The following is a 17,675-nucleotide window of genomic DNA, read 5'->3' on the forward strand; positions in this document are numbered from 1 at the left end:
CAAGGCTCGGCATTGGTGGTACATGTTGCATAGGTTGATTTGATCTAGGGGCTTGATAATTAGGTCTCAGAGGTGCATTATTTTGAATAGGGTTATTGTTTTTATAGGAGAAGTTCGGGTGATTCCTCCATCTAGGGTTATAAGTATTCGAGTATGGGTTCCCTTGGGTGTAGTTCACTTGCTCAGAGTGGGTTTCGTTTAATAGACTGCATTCTGCAGATTGGTGTCCTTTGGTTCCACATATCTCACAATCCGACGAAACTGTGGCTACAGTATTCGGGTTTATGCACATATGCTCGACCTTAAGGGCTAATGCGTCCATTTTAGATTGCATCATGTCTATAGATCTTAGTTCATGCACTCCTCCTTGGGCTTCCTTCTTCTCAACTGTCGCTCGTTCGACTCCCCATGATTGATGGTTTTGAGCCATATCTTCGATGAGGGCACTAGCTTCAAGATAAGGTTTGTTCATCAGCGCAACGCCTGCGGCAGCGTCGATGGTCATCTTTGTGTTATAGTGAAGTCCATTATAGAAGGTTTGAATGATTAACCAATTTTCTAAACCAGGATGTGGGCATGCTCGTAACAACTCTTTATATCTCTCCAAAGCTTTGAACAACGATTCTCCTTGGTTTTGGGTAAATCTAGTTATATGATTTTGAAGAACGGAGGTCTTACTCGGGGGAAAATATCTAGCAAGAAAAACTCTTTTAAGGTTATCCCAAGTCGTAATGGAATTGGGTGGAAGGGAATCTAACCATGTTAGGGCTTTATCTCTGAGGGAAAAAGGGAATAATCTTAAACGTATTGCCACAGGAGAAGCTCCATTGGTTTTAAAAGTGTCTGCTAATTGAAGAAATATTTTTAAATGTTGTTTTGGGTTCTCAGTAGTGAGACCTGCAAATTGTCTCTGTTGCACTAGTTGCAACAGGGATGGTTTAAGTTCAAAATTATTAGCTGGGATGGTTGGGTTTACTATACTAGAACTAGGTTCATCATTAGATGGTTGAGCGAAGTCCTTAAGAGGTCTTTGGTTTTGATCTTCGGTCATAGCTCTCTTAATTCTATGAAAGAATAAACGTGCGCGAGCGTAACGTCAGCTTCCGCCAGAAGGTGTACTAAGCTTAAACTTCCGGTGCTGCGAGTTCTTCGCATTGACCGGCGGGAAATAGCCTAAGTCTAAACGATATAACAACAGGAAAATGAAATTTGACGAAATTGGTCCCCGGAAACGGCGCCAAAAACTTGATGCGTTGTTTCGCAAGTATACGAACGCGTCAGAGTAATATAAAAGATTGTCGAATCCACAAAGACCAAGTGTCAATCTATCGTTATCTATTGTTATGGTGTTTATCAAAGGCAATCAAAATAAGTGTTTTTTGGAGTGTGCAACGAAATGTAAAGTGTTGAATAAAGATTAATTAATAAAGACAGGGTCGAATGTAATTCACGTAATCAATTAATAATCCAAGTACTTGCTAACAGAACTACTTATGGGTAATGTTTTCTACTTTGAAAAGAACTAATTTAACGGGAACTGTCGCTTTCGTGTAGTCAGAACCGAGTTGTATTCCCTAATCAAACCCTCTTATTGTCACTTACAAAAAGGCGCGCATTGCGTTAGAGTAGTAAACCTATTTTTAAGAAATATAGTATCTTGACTAAGTTGAAAAGTATTATAACCTGGATTTCTTAACCAAAAAAGGTTCTCACGAACCAGACTCTAAACTTATAAACGCTTCCGAAAATAGTTTTAAAATCTCTTTTCTTCTTAAGTTAAAAACTCCTAATGAACTAAACAAAGTGCTTTCGCTGTTTTTGAAATAGTTAAAAACAATTAAGTTTAGATAGACGTTGGACGACTTTCGATCTTACCCAACGGAATTGAAGTGCAGGAAAACTTAAGTTGAAAGTTAAAATAGCCCTTAAGTGTTTCTACGAACAATTGTACGGATTATGGTTCAATTACGATTCTTACATTCTAACCTTATAGATTTAGTTAGACATGGTAAAGTAAAAGTGCATTAATTTAAATAAAAGTAGTGCGAGTGAGGAAAGTAAATAAAAGTAGTGCGAGTGCGAGAAATAAATAATTTAAAGCGAGTGCGAGAAATAAATAATTTAAAGCGAGTGCGAGGAAATAAATAAAGTAAAGCGAGTGCGGGAAATAAATAAAAGTAGTGCGAGTGCGAGGAAATAAATAAAGTAAAGCGAGTGCGGGAAATAAATAAAGTAAAGCGAGTGCGGGAAATAAATAAAGTAAAGCGAGTGCGAGGAAATAAATAAAGTAAAGCGAGTGCGGAAAATAAATAAGATAAAGACAAGTAATAAAAACCTGCTCCAATCGGAGGGTTGAGTAAATTGCAAAGCGGAAATGAAAATGGCGGCAGGATTAACTTCCTTCCAAAGTGCTCCAAACTCGATTACAGACTCTATCACAGACTCAATTACACAATTGTGGTAGCACTCCAATGCGAAGCGATTACCACTTTATAATACTGAATATATGCCTAAGTGAAACAAAGTTGCTCTGAGTTTTCCTCTGCTCTAAGTTTGGATGATTGTAAAAGTGATTTTGAGTTTCTATTTATAAGCAAGTAAAAAGATGGAAATGACAAGGATGCCCTTCAACTTGAAAATGGGAGGGAAAACGTTTCCTCTTGTGGCGCCCACCACAAGGCCATGGCGCCCGCCACAAGGTAAATCTGAGGCGCCTTAGTGGAAGTAGTGGGGAACGTGGAAGTTGAGGGAAGTTGAGTTTGGACACGTCATGGCAGGGTCTATGGCGCCAGCCATGGGGTAGGCCACAAGTACAAAATGCTGAATTTTAGGGTTTTTGGCTCTTTTTCGCTCCTTTTCTCGATCGGGGCTCCGATTAAAGTAAAAACCTGAAAGCAAAGGAAAACATAGCAATAACACAACAAAATAACAATAAAACAACTAGAATGCATGTGAAATCGGAGTCGAAAATACGGTAAATTTCAGTGTTATCAACAACGAAGCTCAGGTTTATACTACTAAGGAAGTGGTTCTGGGATCTGCGGTGGGTTCCTCGGTTGAATTAAGTTCTTTAGAACTAGCGAGGGATACAACTCTGCATACGACATAGGAATCAGGTTAAAAGAGACCTTCTTCCTCTCAAAGTTTTGCTGATGATGATTGTTGTTGTTGTTGTATTGGTGTTACTTGTTGATTAGAAAATACCGGAATTACTGATGACACTTGATGATGATGATGTTGACGGGGTGGTGGATTTCTTCTGATCTAAGGCCTCCTCTGCCTCCCACTGATTACTGCGTTGGTCTCACTGTCCTTCTTCTTACCAAAGTTGCTACCATATCTCTTGCTGGTTGACGCCTCATCTCTTGACAACCGTCCCTCACGGACTCCTTCCTCAAGTCTCATCCCCATGTTTACCATTTTGGTAAAATCACTGGGGGCACTAGCGATCATGCGTTCATAATAAAATGAACTCAGATTTTTCAAGAAGATCTTTGTCATCTCTTTCTCCTCCAAAGGAGGAGTGATCTGGGAAACCAACTCCCTCCATCTTTGCGCGTATTCTTTAAATGTCTCTTTGTCCTTCTGAGACATAGACCTCAGCTGGTCTCTATCCGGCGCCATGTCCACATTATACTTGTATTACTTCACAAAAGCCTCTCCCAAGTCGTTGAAAGTGTGAATGCTTGCACTATCCAACCCCATGTACCAACGGAGTGCAGCACCAATTAGACTATCTTGGAAGTAGTGAATAAGCAATTGATCATTATCTGTCTGAGTAGACATCTTACGAGCATACATCACAAGATGACTGAGAGGACAAGAGTTCCCCTTATACTTTTCAAAGTCAGGAACTTTGAACTTCACCGGGATTTTTACATTGGGAACCAAACACAACTCGACATCACTCTTCCCAAACAGATCTTTACCTCTCAGCGTCTTCAATTCCTTGCGCAGCTCAAGAAACTAATCTTTCATTTCGTCCATCTTCTCATAAACATTCCGACCCTCAGACGACTCAGAATGATAGATGGTATCCAATACGCGAGGCAAAGTGTGCACAACGGGAGGTGGCACGGACATGACCGGGCTAGATGCCGGTATGGAAGCAAATGTAGGCGCAAAGCCTTTGGGCACAAAGTTAGGCGGCATTCCCCACAGGAATCCGGCAGGCATATTCAGCGTGAAGTGGGCGGTAGCGGTAGGCACGGTAGAGGTAGTCACCTCTGAAGTAACAGTGTTTGCCGCTTGATTCTGAGCAACAAGAACTGACTCCATCATGGCAGTCAGGCGGGCGATCTCGTCCTTCAGCTCTCTGTTCTCTTGCTCCAAATGTTCCATGATTTTCTGATGATTGACTCGTGTAATGTACCGGTGAGTCAGCTTGGCTAAAGCACAGAAGAAACACCAATCAGACATCTGGCGAAAATCTGCTTAGGCAAATGATGCATGAAATACAATGCTTGATTATTTTTATTTTTTACGGAACTTACTATATCATTTGCAAATATATACTATTTAAACCGCAATTGCAACAATTTGATATGACAAAAAATCTCTTTTTATTTATATAAATAGGAAGGATTACACTGAGTACAATTTCAGAAACCAAAAATAAAAAGATACAAGAGAAAAGGAGACTAGTCATCCTAAGGATCCCTAACAATAATTTCAGAAGATCTGGCTGAAGGCGCGTACTTCCTTCGAATGCGACGGATCTCAATCTCAAAAGAAGCCTCCATCTGAGTCTTCTCGAGGAAAAGCTAATCAATAATCCTCTTCCAAGCAACAGAAGGCTTAGGCATGTTAGAAGATGAAACCTCTGGCTCTCTCTGTCTCTTTGTCATTCGGTCTTTAAGTAGCTAGATAAGTGCATCTTTGTCCATAGACTCTAATTGCAACTCTTCATGCTTCTTGCTCAAAGCACGGAAACACTCTTCCCACATATCCTTCTCTTCCTTCATCTTGGAGAGCGCGTCTTCCAACTCCTCTATATCTTGGTTAGGGAGAGTTAATGGCTCAACCACAACCATAGACATAGGTCTTTCACAAGGATAAGGCATCTTCAACTCCATAGCTCTCTTCTTCACCCAAAGAGTGTAAGCTTCCAAAGCTACACAATTGCACGGACCAAGCTCAGATCTTCCTTTCCTATGCACATTATGCCAAGCATGCACAATCTTCTGCTTCATATGTTGAGGATCTTTACCCTCTTGATAGAAAATACCTTCTAACAACATGTTATTAGGTTTGTCTCTCAAGGGGAACCCAAGTTGACGATGAGCCAAAGCAGGGTTGTAGTTAATTCCTCCTTGTATACCAATGAGAGGCACATTAGAGAATTTACCACAACTATCAATAATCTCCAAACTGCTTAAGGACAGATCATACCAAACTATATCATCATTAGTGAGAGACATAAGTCTCTGAGACCACCTTAGACATTGTTTGTTCTCAACAAAAGCAGGTGTCTGAGGCAAGTGCGAAATAAACCACTTGTACAAAAGAGGAATACAACAGACAATCGTTCCACCACCTTTAGAATTCCTTAGATACAAAGAGAAATACATATCACCCAACAAAGTAGGCACATGATTCCCAATCAATAAAAGTCTAATGGCATTAACATCAACAAAACCGTCAATGTTAGGGAACAAAGTTAATCCATAGATGAGCAACACAAAGATAGCTTCAAAAGCGTCCATCCTACCAGCTTGAGCAAAAGTAGTAGCTTCGTTGATGAGGAAAATAGATGGTAACCCAATTAACCCTCCTTTCTTCACCCAATTAGCCTCTATCTCAAACTTCTTCAAGTGAAGAGCTTTAGCAATAATACTAGATCGGGGAATCTCCTCCAATCTACTAAAAGGCATTCTACTAGAAACAGGTATCCCCAAAAGATTAGAATACTCCTCCAAGGTAGGCACAAGCTGAAAATATGGGAAGGTGAAACAACGGTAGAGAGGATCATAGAACTGCACTAGCACACTCAAAAGTCCTTTAACCATATCAGCAGACAAAAAGGACAGAAGCTTCCCATGACGTTGTTTGAAGTCTAAGGGATCTAATACAAAAGATGCCAGCTTCCTTAACTCTTTCAAGTCGGGACATCTGAAACTGTACTTCTTAGTGTTCCTTCGTCCACAATCCATGGTCTGAAAATATTTGCAAATGACACCTTAGTTCCTTGAAATTTTCGTGTGACGAATGTTATGATGCGCATGAATGCATGAATGCAACAATAACAAATAAGGAATCACACACAAGGCAAACAAAGGTCACGGGATGAATCAAGTAATTGTCAAGATCAATCATCCATTTTGGTGGACTATGGTTTTCACCTTATCAACACCCAAGTTCCATTGATATTGACAAGACTTGATTGGATCAACCAAGAATCAAAGGGTTTGTTGCAAGTCACGAGCATGGAGTATGGGTAAGAACCATCCCAAAGGAGTGAACTAAGGATAAAAACATGTAGATCATGATCTAAAAAGTTCCCAGAGTCTTAATTCCATCTATCGGATATTACAGGTTAAGATAACTGACTCAACGACCCATAATATTCTCAAGAGAAACTCGTCTGAGTGTAGTATTGTGTAACAACTGTTATCAAGTCTACACTTGAACAGTTTCCTCACTACGTCCTAAATAGGCCAAGATGGGGTAAATGTTCTAAGGTCCTCAGCTTCTCAGACCCAAATTAAAGATAGCAATGCCTAACCATAAATACCTGTGTGACATTTCCAAATCCAAAGGAGTCTCCACTGAGCGGGTGGATCTCAAACCAACTTGTTAAAGACTACTCCACACAAGTCGAACATGACTATACCATCCTCATATCTTAATTGCGCTCAAGTTCGGGTTAGAACTTATCTCACCACTCAGAGATCACCAAGCACAACAAGCAGATTATATCACACATACATATATACAAACATCACATATATACAAATATATTCACACAAAAAGTAGGCTAAACCCACTGGAGACTAGTCCCCAGCAGAGTCGACACTTGATTTTTGTAGCGGTAAATTCATGATCATCAAACTATTGACAAGCTAGAGATCAAATAACAAGAGTCGCCACCGCGCTTTTATTATTTCCAAGGGAAAAGGGAAAAAGTATGAATAAAACCCAAAAAGTAAGAATTTTTCAAATCAAAACTAATAAAAATTCAGAGATCACAGGTAAGGGGGTTGGTTACACAGAGGGAAGGTGTTAGCACCTAAAGTGTCCTAGGTACTCCTAGGGAGCCCTTTTTGTATGCATATGTACTTGGTATAAAGTGATATTTACAAACAAATAGAATGGAGGGATGAGAAAAGAATTCATTAATTATATTTTTGTGTTTGACAAGACCTTCAGTCTTGTGCCTACGTACCAACATCTAAATGAGGGATCAAAACCTCGTAGTTCGTGATACAAATTTCAAAGTGGATGCATTACTTTTAAAAAAAATTAAGTTTGAAAGGCACAAAGGCCTAAAATGGTTTGAATGAGTTAGTTTTTTTTGGATTTTTTGAAAGTTTAAGTCAAGTATAGTTAAGTCTATTTACAAGTTTGATTTAAGGAAAATAGTTTGAAAATGCAATGGCATAAGGCCAAAGTTTCTCTCTTTTTGCAAAAGTGGTCAAAGTTTAGAACGAAAGTAGTTCGCACAAAGAAGATTTTGAAAAATGGAGGGAGAGATTTTGAAATTAAAGAAATGGGGAGAAGATGAAAAGACTATCCTATGTACAAAATAAAAAGTTTAGAGTTGAAAAGATCTGACCAAATGGGTAGCAATCCAATAGACAAGAATGTCAATAGAAACCCAGAATTCCCTTGGACTTTTAGAATCAAGCAACACACAAATGCACAATTACATTATCTTGAAGAGAAGGTCATCAAATAAAGATGGCCACATCCAAGCTTTTTCATTCCATGATCTTCTCAAAAATAGCCCATGTAACATATGAATTCCACAAGTTATAGGTTCCAAATAACAGCTTCACAATGATCATGTTACAGATGAACTTAGAGATGTCTTCAAAGATGCATCAGATGAATTTCAAATTGCAAACACTTGGTTCTTCAACAAATTGACATTGGCCAAGTCCTTTAGCATAGGAAGGTTGCCTAGATCCTAAGTCCATTAGTTCAAGATCAAGCCAACAGTCCACTCAAAAGTTTTTTAGGTTTTTTTGTTATTATTATGTACATTAATGGTCAAAGACCACACAAACAAGCCAAGTATACACAAGCAAAATATATCACACAATATGGTCCAAATGGACAAAGTGAAAATTGCATTAACATAAACAATTAGAATGATATGAACAATGGCAAATGAAATAGAGTGCTAAAAGTAAATTGCATTAAAGTAAAACCTTGAAATTAAATGTTAGTAGTTAATTGGTTAGAAGTTAGTATTGTTTTGCTTTTGCTTTTCATTTCAAGACATTCTTTGGAGAACACTCAACCCATTTATCACAAGCATGAATCCTTGAATCAAAACATCTTCCAAAGGAAGGAAAGAAAGCCAAGTTTCCACACAATACCATGAAAGAGGGGAGACTTACAATCTCACTAACAAGAATGCTTATGCCTTTTACCTCACAAATTTAGCGCTATGTTAAGCAATCGTAATTGGACTTATGTAGAAGTCACAACCATTTGAGGTCGGGCAATAGAATTTGGTGTTAATGCATGTTAGAGACATAGTATAATAGACTATGCTCATGAAACATACCACACACAAAAAAGGATATGCAAAAGGTGTGGCCAAATCTCATCCATACTCATGTCAATTTTTCAATCAACTAGCATTAGGACTTTGAGATGTCATAGGCCAAATGGAATGAATGCATAAAGAAGGGGAGTAAGATGAAGTGGGAGGGGAATGAATCAAAACACAAATTGGTCAAAGGAGGACTTTTACCAAATTATTATCATCCATTCATTTTGGGAGATGGAATGTACATTCCATAAATCCCCTAAATTCAATGATATTAATTTGACAAGGTCAAATCAACCTTGACCAAGGCCTAACAATAAGAGTTAAACATTAACAAGTCATCAAAATTGGTCAACAAATTTATTTGGCATTTATTCAAATTAAAATACTAAAATAGTGCATTTTAATTAAATATGGTTTGTTCAATTCCTAAAATCTCATCAAAACACCAAAGAAATGGCCATGAGATTTATCATAGGTCAAAGAACCTTGGAGAAAAAACTTCATAATTTTTGGATATTTAAAAATATTTTTAAACAATTAAAAATAAATGCAAAATCAATTAATTCATGAAAAATATTAATAATGATCCAAAAGATAATTTTAATTCAGAATATGAAAGAGAAAAATATTTGATTTTTTTTGGTGAAAGTCCCATATTTTTTGGACCAATATTGAATTTAATGTGAATTATTGAAAATAATGCAATTAAAATGAAAATTAAAATATCAAAAAAACGTGGACCACTTGATCTCCCTCATTAATTGACGTGGCAGATCAAGTGGATCAAAACACGCGTTCCATTGTGCACTCAAGTCAGGGCGCAACAGGCATGGTATTCAAAAGGAACGCACGATATTAAAACAAATTACATGGATCCTATGGTTGTGAGACATGCCAGCGCATGGCCGGAGCTGTAGCTTCAGTCTTCTTCTCCGGTGGACCTCACCGGACTGGTCCACCATCAACCATCACCAAAATTTAAAACAAGGATATGATTTCAAAGTAAAAATGACACTGAGCTCGAACCTGGCCTCAATTCACTCTAACTCCAAGTATATTGAGAGATACATGGAGTTTAAATTTGAGTTACATGAACTGAGTTGCTTCGATTTAGCCTCAAAGCAACTCAATATTTTTTCCTACATTGGTAGGACTTTAGACAACCAAATAATCAATGGAATTGAGCAAGAATTTGAGAGAATCGAAGAGATCAAAATTTCTGGAAAATACCTTCAATGGAGGTCTAGATTTAACTGATCTTGATTTTGCTTGTGCTTGATCTCACTCCACTTGCTTGCAGAAGAAGAATTGGATGCTTAAAAGGCTGTGGATTCCTAGAGATTCGAATTTCAAAACAGTGGAAATTCAACCTTAAGTTCAAATGAATTTCTAAGTTTTATCCTCTATAAAGTGAGGGTTAGAGATGGGGAGCAAAGCTGTCGCGAATGTGTGTTCATTGTAACACCCTTCTAAATACCCCAAATTATTATAATTAAAATAACAATATATTCATCAGAGTAATTATGCCCCGAAGGGTGTCACACAATCATTTCACAAAAATCATTAAAATATCCTGTCATGCTCATTTATTTAATCAAAATAAGGTTCTTTGCATAATTCGCAGCGGAATAAAATTCAACTCAATGTAAAACATGTAACACAATACATGTAAATCATCAACAACCAATATCAAATCAATTAAGACATCCCCTCCCGATGTTACATCTATCAGAGCATGACCCATAAGAACTACTCTAGACTCCAAGCATTAGCTTCTACTCAACTCATTTCTCGTTACCTGAAAAATAGGTGTAAGGGTGAGTTCCTCAATCAATATAACAAGCATTATAGAACAACATGTAATGCTAAGTAATTAACACATTAATTCACCCTAACCAGACTACACACTCAGCAACGGCAGTATCCGTTCAAACATCATATTCAACAATAACATATAGCATATATATAATCTCAACCATACTCAACATCAACAACACAACACACAACACACATATAATACTGGAATACATCCATTCATATTATATGCCATACATTTATTATGCAATGAGACTCTATGCATGCGGTACCGACTATTTGTGAACATATAGTTCAACCTCACCGTCCAAATCCAGGCACGGCTACCAAGCTCACTAGTCCCACTCATTTGAGACATAGTGACTCACTCACTAATTCCTCACCATGGGAATTAGCTACCACCCCAAATGGGCCATGACATGCACGCTAATCACCTAGCATGCAAACATTAACAACAAAAATCAAGCTGATTTACTCACTAATTCCTCACCATGGGAATTAGCTACCACCCGAAGGCCGCAATATGCATGTTAATCACCTAGCAATGCAACATCAACAGTAATCAAGAATAGACACATGCTCACACTCTAAGCCATAGGATAGTCTATTCACAAATGCATACACAACTGATACAATCACAGCATCATGCATATCAATCACACATCATTAACACATTTTATCACAAAAGCATATCATATCATGCCACATAATCAAACACAGTATTAGCTCACTCTACTAATACCTATACTACTCAAAACAACGGGAAATGATCCCTATCACATCATGCCTCAGCTAAGTCGCATCACTCAGCCTAAACAACCAAAAACTGCACAACAGTAGCACAGAAAAATCACAATTCTGCCCATACGCGTATTGCCCAAACCTGGCCAAACCCATACGCGTAATGCCCACTCTCATACGCGTATTGCGCATTTCCTCGCCCAACTCATACGCGTACCACCTATCCCATACGCGTACGCTACGCGTAACAACTTCCCATTACGCGTACCAACAGAGACCAATTTACGTTCAAAATATCATCTTTTTCTCCCATACGCGTAAGGCCTCCTCCATACGCGTATCAGCCAGCTCATACGCGTATTGCCTAGTGCCATACGCGTATGACCAGAAACCAGAACTCTCAGATCTGCTATGGCTTTCTCTGTTACGAAACCTATCCGATCCAACCTCCCACAGTCCAAATTACACAAAATAATCGTCCATATCATCTACACGAATCATATCCTATTCATCTTCACCAATCCTAACATTATCTCTTCTAATCCCTACGAATTCTTTTCAATTATCATCCAATTTCATTATCCAATTTCATTCATCCAATATTTCACAATTTCATCATGCATCAATCAAATCAGAGATACAACCAATGGTTATCACTACCCAGTACATATTATCATATAATACCCTTTAACCGATGATAAACCCCCCCTTACCTGAGTTAATCCGGCAGTCTCTGAGCTCCAAGCTTTCCCTTCCTTCAACCTTCGTTCTTTTGCTTTTTGCCCTTTCTGCCTCTTTTCCCTTTTCACGTGAAATTAACCTTTTTACCAAAAATGGGATTTTTCTAAATTCCAACTTATATATTATTCCAATAAATAATTATCCCAATAATTATTATTCCAAAATAATAATAATAATTCAAATATTCTAATTAAATTAATAAACATATTATTAATTTAATTTAAATAAATACATATTATTATCGGGGTGTTACATTCATCGTTGAGCATACGAGGCTCTATTTATAGCTGAAACCATTGATATTTGCACACTTGAAATCTCTTTCCAAATTTGGTCATTGATGATGCATGGGTGCATGGGCGCGCATAGGCCCATAAAATCATTGCAATAAGTCCACAAATGAATGTTAGATAGTCTGAATTCAACTTGGATTGCAAGGCAAGTGTACATTTGGATTTGAAGTTTGATCCTTGCCAAGTGATGTCACCATGTTCATGACATGTGCAACCTATGCATTCCTTGTCCAAAATGAATGAATTTAAGCTCTTTGGAAAGGTGAGATCAACACGCCACCCAAACCCAACAATGAAGCATCACAGTAAACCTCAAATGGTTCCGACGAACTCGGTAATATCAGAATAGGAGCAGTAGTCAACCTTCTCTTCAACTCTTGGAAACCTTCTTCACATTTTGAGTCCCAAACAAACGCTTGCCCCTTTCTAGTCAACATTGTCAACGGTAACGCCAACTTGGAAAATCCCTCAATAAATTTCCTATAATAACCTGCAAGTCCAAGAAAACTCCTTATCTCAGAAACTGACTTCGGAGCTTCCCACTTAGATACCGCTTCTATCTTAGAAGGATCAACAGCAACACCACCTCTTGAAATCACATGACCAAGAAAACTAACCTCTCCTAACCAAAATTCACGCTTGGATAGTTTAGCGAATAACTTCTTTTCTCGTAGAACTCCCAAAACCACTCTCAAATGCTCAGCATGCTCTTCTTCAGATTTCGAATACACCAAAATATCATCAATAAACACCACAACAAATTGATCTAGGTACGGATGGAAAATCCTATTCATATACTCCATAAACACTCCAGGCGCATTAGTCACACCAAAAGGCATTACAGAATACTCATAATGTCCATATCTTGTTCTGAAAGCAGTCTTCTGAATATCCTCATTTTTCACACGTATCTGATGATACCCAGATCTCAAATCTATCTTGCTGAACACACTTGCACCAACCAACTGATCCATCAAATCATCAATTCTCGGCAAAGGATACCGATTCTTGATCGTCACTTTATTCAGTTGTCTGTAGTCCACACACAACCTCATAGTACCTTCTTTCTTCTTAACCAATAACACTGGTGCACCCCACGGTGACACACTCGGACGAATAAATTTCTTATCCAACAAATCTTCCAACTGACTCTTCAATTCAGCTAACTCAACAGCAGACATACGATACGGAGCCATCGATATCGGTCTCGTACCAGGTACCAAATCAATCGAGAACTCAATTTCACGCTCTGGCGGTAATTCATTCACTTCTTCCGGAAACACATCAGGAAAATCACACACCACAGCTAGATCGCCAATCACCAGTTTATCTTTAGCCTCCAAAGTCGCTAACAGCATAAACAACTCTGCCCCATCTGCCACTGCCTCATTCACCTGCCTTGCTGATAGAAACAAACTCTTTCCTTCCTCAATCTCAGGGAATATCACTGTCTTATCAAAACAGTTGATAGAAACTCGGTTAAACACCAACCAGTTCATACCCAGAATAACATCAATCTGCACTAGTGGAAGACACACAAGGTCTATCCCAAAGTCTCTACCGAAAATACTCAAGGGACAACTTAGACAAACTGAAGTAGTAGTTACTGAACCCTTCGCAGGAGTATCAATCACCATACTTCCAAACATCTTAGATATCTCTAACTTAAGTTTCACAGCGCAATCCAAAGATATAAAGGAATGAGTCGCACCTGTGTCAATAATAGCTACAAGAGGAAAGCCATTAATATAACACGTACCTCGGATCAAACGATCATCTGCAGAAGTCTCAGAACCCGATAAAGCAAAAACCTTGCCTCCTGACTGATTCTCTTTCTTCAGCTTAGGACATTGTGGACTGATATGACCCAACTCTCCACAGTTGAAACAAGTCACAGTCTTCAACCGGCAATCTGCAGCCAAATGACCACCTTTTCCACATTTGAAACACTTCTTCTCGTTACTGGTACACTCATGGATACGATGTCCAGCCTGACCACATCTGTAACACTTAGCAGGAGCACTAGAATCTCCTCCACTAGGCCTCTTCATCCCACTCTGCCTCTGGAAACCTTTGCCAGCTGCATACGGTTTTCCACGATCAATCTGATTCTTGCCTTTCCTATCAACCCTTTGCTGATAGCTCTCTGCTCTAGCCTTGGAATCCTGTTCGAAAATCCTGCAACAGTCAACCAAGTCAGAAAACACTCTAATCCTTTGATACCCAATCGCCTGCTTGATCTCGGGACGCAACCCGTTCTCGAACTTCACACATTTGGAAAATTCCCCAGCAGCCTCAACATAGGGAGTATAATACTTCGACAGCTCTGTGAACTTAGCAGCATACTCCGTAACGGACCTGTTACCCTGCTTCAATTCCAAGAACTCTATCTCCTTCTTTCCTCTGACATCCTCGGGAAAATACTTCCTCAGAAATCTCTCTCTGAACACAGCCCAAGAAATCTCAGCATCTCCAGCAGTTTCCGACTCAGTGCGGGTAGCAACCCACCAATCATCAGCTTCTTCTGACAGCATATGTGTACCGAACCTGACCTTCTGGTTATCAGCACACTCAGTTACTCTGAAGATCCTCTCTATCTCCTTCAACCACTTCTGAGCACCATCTGGATCGTATGCTCCTTTGAACATTGGAGGATTGTTCTTCTGGAACTCACTCAACTGACGAGCAGCTCCCATTCCCACAACATTTGGATTCCCTCCAAGTACTCCAGCTAGCATACCCAGAGCCTCAGCAATCGCAGCATCATCTCTACCTCTTCCAGCCATCTCTATTCTGAAAACCCAACAAGCTAAAACAATAAGTACTGATAGGGTTACACAACACCTATCCCGTACAGGGGAAACAGAAAAATTACGACTCGACTCGACCGACTATGCTCTGATACCACTAATGTAACACCCTTCTAAATACCCCAAATTATTATAATTAAAATAACAATATATTCATCAGAGTAATTATGCCCCGAAGGGTGTCACACAATCATTTCACAAAAATCATTAAAATATCCTGTCATGCTCATTTATTTAATCAAAATAAGGTTCTTTGCATAATTCGCAGCGGAATAAAATTCAACTCAATGTAAAACATGTAACACAATACATGTAAATCATCAACAACCAATATCAAATCAATTAAGACATCCCCTCCCGATGTTACATCTATCAGAGCATGACCCATAAGAACTACTCTAGACTCCAAGCATTAGCTTCTACTCAACTCATTTCTCGTTACCTGAAAAATAGGTGTAAGGGTGAGTTCCTCAATCAATATAACAAGCATTATAGAACAACATGTAATGCTAAGTAATTAACACATTAATTCACCCTAACCAGACTACACACTCAGCAACGGCAGTATCCGTTCAAACATCATATTCAACAATAACATATAGCATATATATAATCTCAACCATACTTAACATCAACAACACAACACACAACACACATATAATACTGGAATACATCCATTCATATTATATGCCATACATTTATTATGCAATGAGACTCTATGCATGCGGTACCGACTATTTGTGAACATATAGTTCAACCTCACCGTCCAAATCCAGGCACGGCTACCAAGCTCACTAGTCCCACTCATTTGAGACATAGTGACTCACTCACTAATTCCTCACCATGGGAATTAGCTACCACCCCAAATGGGCCATGACATGCACGCTAATCACCTAGCATGCAAACATTAACAACAAAAATCAAGCTGATTTACTCACTAATTCCTCACCATGGGAATTAGCTACCACCCGAAGGCCGCAATATGCATGCTAATCACCTAGCAATGCAACATCAACAGTAATCAAGAATAGACACATGCTCACACTCTAAGCCATAGGATAGTCTATTCACAAATGCATACACAACTGATACAATCACAGCATCATGCATATCAATCACACATCATTAACACATTTTATCACAAAAGCATATCATATCATGCCACATAATCAAACACAGTATTAGCTCACTCTACTAATACCTATACTACTCAAAACAACGGGAAATGATCCCTATCACATCATGCCTCAGCTAAGTCGCATCACTCAGCCTAAACAACCAAAAACTGCACAACAGTAGCACAGAAAAATCACAATTCTGCCCATACGCGTATTGCCTCTGCCATACGCGTATTGCCCAAACCTGGCCAAACCCATACGCGTAATGCCCACTCTCATACGCGTATTGCGCATTTCCTCGCCCAACTCATACGCGTACCACCTATCCCATACGCGTACGCTACACGTAACAACTTCCCATTACGCGTACCAACAGAGACCAATTTACGTTCAAAATATCATCTTTTTCTCCCATACGCGTAAGGCCTCCTCCATACGCGTATCAGCCAGCTCATACGCGTATTGCCTAGTGCCATACGCGTATGACCAGAAACCAGAACTCTCAGATCTGCTATGGCTTTCTCTGTTACGAAACCTATCCGATCCAACCTCCCACAGTCCAAATTACACAAAATAATCGTCCATATCATCTACACGAATCATATCCTATTCATCTTCACCAATCCTAACATTATCTCTTCTAATCCCTACGAATTCTTTTCAATTATCATCCAATTTCATTATCCAATTTCATTCATCCAATATTTCACAATTTCATCATGCATCAATCAAATCAGAGATACAACCAATGGTTATCACTACCCACTACATATTATCATATAATACCCTTTAACCGATGATAAACCCCCCTTACCTGAGTTAATCCGGCAGTCTCTGAGCTCCAAGCTTTCCCTTCCTTCAACCTTCGTTCTTTTGCTTTTTGCCCTTTCTGCCTCTTTTCCCTTTTCACGTGAAATTAACCTTTTTACCAAAAATGGGATTTTTCTAAATTCCAACTTATATATTATTCCAATAAATAATTATCCCAATAATTATTATTCCAAAATAATAATAATAATTCAAATATTCTAATTAAATTAATAAACATATTATTAATTTAATTTAAATAAATACATATTATTATCGGGGTGTTACATTCATCGTTGAGCATACGAGGCTCTATTTATAGCTGAAACCATTGATATTTGCACACTTGAAATCTCTTTCCAAATTTGGTCATTGATGATGCATGGGTGCATGGGCGCGCATAGGCCCATAAAATCATTGCAATAAGTCCACAAATGAATGTTAGATAGTCTGAATTCAACTTGGATTGCAAGGCAAGTGTACATTTGGATTTGAAGTTTGATCCTTGCCAAGTGATGTCACCATGTTCATGACATGTGCAACCTATGCATTCCTTGTCCAAAATGAATGAATTTAAGCTCTTTGGAAAGGTGAGATCTAGAGGAACACCTTTCATGTTCAACACTTT

General features: G+C 38.7%; 1 non-coding gene across 1 annotated transcript; it reads left to right on the plus strand.

Annotated features, from left to right (window-relative positions):
- Positions 1-560: 560 nt before the first annotated feature.
- On the plus strand, positions 561-667 carry LOC127089707 (small nucleolar RNA R71). The gene has a single exon (XR_007791265.1). It is a non-coding gene; the product is annotated as a small nucleolar RNA R71 (small nucleolar RNA).
- The last annotated feature ends 17,008 nt before the right edge of the window (positions 668-17,675 follow it).

This window comes from Lathyrus oleraceus, chromosome 5 (assembly GCF_024323335.1).
Source record: "Lathyrus oleraceus cultivar Zhongwan6 chromosome 5, CAAS_Psat_ZW6_1.0, whole genome shotgun sequence".
Lineage (NCBI taxonomy): Eukaryota > Viridiplantae > Streptophyta > Magnoliopsida > Fabales > Fabaceae > Lathyrus > Lathyrus oleraceus.